Source organism: Salvia hispanica, chromosome 4 (genome assembly GCF_029641045.1).
Source record: "Salvia hispanica isolate PSC_SH4W2 chromosome 4, Shi_PSC_v1, whole genome shotgun sequence".
Taxonomy (NCBI): domain Eukaryota; kingdom Viridiplantae; phylum Streptophyta; class Magnoliopsida; order Lamiales; family Lamiaceae; genus Salvia; species Salvia hispanica.
This window is the reverse complement of record NC_142695.1, coordinates 42672332-42676791: the sequence shown is the minus strand read 5'-3', so window position 1 is coordinate 42676791 and position 4460 is coordinate 42672332. Positions and strand designations below refer to the sequence as shown.

At 37.0% G+C, this 4460-nt stretch overlaps 1 long non-coding RNA gene across 1 annotated transcript; it reads right to left on the bottom strand.

Moving 5' to 3' along the window:
- Positions 1-465: 465 nt before the first annotated feature.
- LOC148928693 (uncharacterized) lies at positions 466-1746 on the bottom strand. The gene is made up of 2 exons (XR_016137632.1): positions 1396-1746; positions 466-1253 (listed from the first exon to the last, which is right to left on the bottom strand). It is a non-coding gene; the product is annotated as an uncharacterized LOC148928693 (long non-coding RNA).
- Between the last annotated feature and the right edge of the window lie 2714 nt (positions 1747-4460).

Below are 4460 nucleotides of genomic sequence, written 5' to 3'. Positions count from 1 at the left end.
GCACAAACTTATAATCATCAGCGATGAGAACAATATCCAAATTACGTTTCTAGTCTACATAGTTTTCCAATACACGTGGCAGTGGGAAGATCCGTATCAAACGTGGTTGGTCACTCTTCAGGTGCCGTAATTCACTAGGATGGTGTATGACCTTGCATTTCCTCCTTTTTGATATCAACGGTGTCCACTTCTATGTCTTAATTAAAGCCTGAATATACCGTGCCGTTAATCGCGGACTACGGTCTTGCACTACATAAGTATTGTCTATTAGTACAAGTATTTAGGGGAGGGTTGCATTTCACGCACTAAAGCATGCTCCGATTTTAAATGCTACGAGCATGTTTTGTTTTTTGTAAGTTATCGTAATGTGAGTGGCTCTTCCCTGTTGATGCCTACTGTTAGTGATGTATGTAGTAGTATATGTGTTGTAGTGCAAGAAGTGTTCAGCAGAGCATTTCCTAAAGCTTCGTTCACAATAGCATTACTTCATATATTCACATAGGTGTTGATGCATAATACATATTTTACAAAAATTCATCAGCTATCATACTAAGACATTACTTCAGTCTACTTGCATAACCAAAAGCTTAGTTCCCAAAACAAAAACAACTTAACTACTACCAAACAGAACACCCACCATTGAGCCTTACACCTCTGTTGCCTACGTAGTTCTCCGAAGCATGCCACACGTACGCATGATGCGCAATCTCAGGTAAGCTCATGAAGTAGTCAAGTCTCTCTCCCTTAGCGAGGATCGCATCAGATGCCTTGAACACTTGCGAAAGTGTGAGTTCTGGAATGGCCGAGATCAGGACAGAGAGTTCCTTACGAGCCTTTGTGACATCAAACTCATACCCAATACGAGTGGACAAGTATTCGAGCCTAGTGTTTGTATCCTCATGCATTTTGGTGAGCACATCAACGATCCCATCTGGAGCGTCCCCCCGTCCTCGCTTTTTGTTAGCCTTGCCCGAGTCAGAGCCAACAGGCGGTGAGCTATGGATATTGCCCGGTGCTCCATCGGGAGTGGAACGTTCATTACCTCCAACTTCCTCATATGGTTCATCACCCTCGTAGTTGGATCCGTAGCCGCTTCCCATGTTCCCACTGCCACTGTTAGGAGCGTACATGGAGTTTGCCCGCTCAGTGTCCGTTGCTCCCACTCCAGTGGCCCGATCCTTACCGAACACAATTTTCCAGTCATCATAGTACGGCCATGCTTTGTTACGTATCGCCCGGGCACTTGGATCAGCCTAAAGTGTGCGAAAAATGTGGTCAGAGAAACGCAATACATAAAATGAATGCAGGGCCATCAATTTGCATATATAGACCAAAATATACAATGTTTAATTTGTTTAGTCAACAAGAACAACGTGAGTTTCAAACATTACACACCTTGATTATCTCAGTCCCATACGTGATCGTCACAATCTATCTTGTAATCGCCGTGGATATTGAATCCAACACCACTCTTATCCAACAGTGGGCCACAGCCCCGTAACTCTTCTTCCAGGTATGAATTTTGGACTGTATATGCGGATTAGCCCTCAGTCCACAGGTTGGAAACTCCCGGCGCAAGGCCTCCTCGAGTTTGGAGGGATAACCACCTCTAAACCCGTTATCAGCCTTCCATCTGAGACTGACCAGTTCCTTCAGCGTTGCGAGTAGATACCCTTCCTCTCTGTCTGCCCAGCACTGGCGTGTGCGGTCCGCCCTGGGGCTGGAATGAGGCATACCATTCCACCCAACTAATAGGGACAAAAAATGAGCGAATGCAAAAATTAAATCAAAAACAGTACAAAAGAGCAAGATTAATCTCACCGCGACTACCACCATTCACACGTAACGCAGATTTGTTGCATCTTGGTTTAGACATGAATGCAGATTTGCGATTTGGGTATCCTCTATGCAGTAGTGAAACTAATTTGTGAGTGATGTACAGATGTTTATATGCACATTCTAATTTGTGATCCGCGTCACAACGGCGCCAACCAATCACAGGCACGCAATTTAACTTTTTCACTAAAAAACTGGCGCCCAACGATCGCGCCTATATTTGACGTAAGGGCTTTTCTGGGAGACAGCAATTTAGGAGAGGGCATTTATGACAAAACACGTCCCATTGTGAGAGACCTTTAGTCTTCCGAAACGCTTCTCAAAACAGTGGGCCCATGTATCCAGCCTACAAAACACTAAGCCCAATTTGGACTTCGCACGCTATAATCCATATGGGTATATCCTAATGTAGTTTTAATTGGAGCATCTCCCAACCAGCCTACAAAACACGCCCTCACTAGAATTAAATTCAAGCAATTTATTGCCCCCTTATTTTCACTCAATCCATATAATCTCTTATTTAAAATATTTATCTACTGATCATAATCCAGATATTTCCTTATTGAAATAATAAATTTCATTTAAGCATATTCTGGGAGGGGTGCATTAAAATGACAACACTCTTAAAATAATACTGTGACACCACGCTAGACTGCAATATTATAAACGCTAGACTGCAATATCCAATACGCTGGACTGCAATCTGATTGCAGTCCAGCGTATTGGATATTGCAGGCGGGAAAAATTGCAGTCTAACGTATTGGATATTGCAGTCCGTGAAAATTTACCCTTGAGCAATTTTTATCATTGCCACATGGTAGCTGATTATTCGTCCATGTGTACAAATGATTGACTAGGATTGGTGGTGTGGTGTTACCTTAAGAGGTGTTGTCATTTTAACACACACCTATTCTGGGATGTTACAAATTGTGCTATATATTTAATTCCTAAATATTTATAGTATATAAATATGAAGATGGAGGAGTTACCGGAAATTTCAAAATATGAAGCATGAAGAAGAGGATGGAGGCTTCTGCTGGCAACGTTTCCGTCAACGGCTGGCTGGCGCATTTAAATTGGGCCTTTAAATTGGGTCACCTTAATAATTAGAGTGCCAGTTTTTAGTTATTTTTCAATTTTTTAACTTTTCAATTTTTTTATTTTATGAAATCAATAGTTAGCAAAAACATAGTTTTTATTTATTTTTCAATTTTTTACCTTTTTAATTTTTATTTTATGAAATCAATAGTTAGCAAAAACATTATTGAGCTTTAATACTTAAGTTATTTTTGCCCAATTAACCGCCTCTTTCTTAGAGAAAACGTTATACTACATTTCTAATTTATAAAATTGGTTTTATATTTTAAAATTTATAATTTTTATTGTCGGCAATTTTATCATAGTTAATTTATTTTTACATAGTTAATTTTATATAGTCACATTATTATAGTTGTAGTTAGCAATTAAGTATTGAGTTAGCAATATAACACTCCCCCCGTTACTATACTCATTTTGAGTTTTAAAATTTGTACGATTTCAAATATGGAGGAGTACTATATTTGTGCTATTTTCTGACTATTAAAATATTAAAACACTAATAAAAGTAATATTCAAAATACTTCCTCTGTCTATCAATAAGACTCTGTCCATCAATAAGAGTTTTTTATTTTTTTCATTTTTATTTATCCATATATATAAAAACTAATATATTATTATATTTTACTAAATTTGTCAAGTACCATGTCACATTTAATTTATGAATCCACCTAATTCCTTATTTATACTATGTAATATTTTTTTAAAATGTTATGATCTTTTCATCCGAAATTATAGTTGAAATTATATAATCTTTTCATCCAATATAATAGTTGAAATTATATAATCTTTTGAACCTCCTTTAGTTATAATATGAGGACGATTCTGCTTTTGTTACTATTGATATTCTTATATTTAATTGTTTTCTTCGAGCTCCCATTTGCCCGGGAGCTTGCTTCCAATGTTACCAATGGAAGTAGTCTTAGAGCATCTCCAACAAGAAAAGGTAAATAAAAGAGGTATATCATCTATATACCTCCTCAAAAAGTGAAATATATCCTTTCAAAAAGAAACATAATCAAAAGGAAAAAGGTATATAGAAAGGTAAATGATTTTCTAAACATAAAATAATAGTACAAAATACATTAAAAATACATAAAGTGTGATACCTTCTTAAATACTTTCTCCCTTAGAGAATGGTTTTTTCATGAAAAGAAGGCAAATATGATAGTTATAAAATTTTACCTCTCCATTGATGGAGAGGTAAAGATACCTCTTCAAAATGGGAAAAGGTATAATACCTTCTCAAATACCTCTCCCCTTGGAGAATGATTTTTAATGAAAAAAAGATAAATATGATAATTATATAACTTTACCTCTTTATTTGCCTCTCCCTTAGATATGCTCTTAGAAGAAGTCCAATGCGTTTTGGAGGCAAAAAATTTCACAATACCTCAAGTGTGGGTAGTGATTAATCAAGCGAGATGCATGCCATCGAGAAGTTCAAGAAATAAAAACAGTTTAATGAGAAGGAAGGTGCATGGAAACTGATGTGAATCAAATGAACCACTGATAAACGTGAAAGTAGG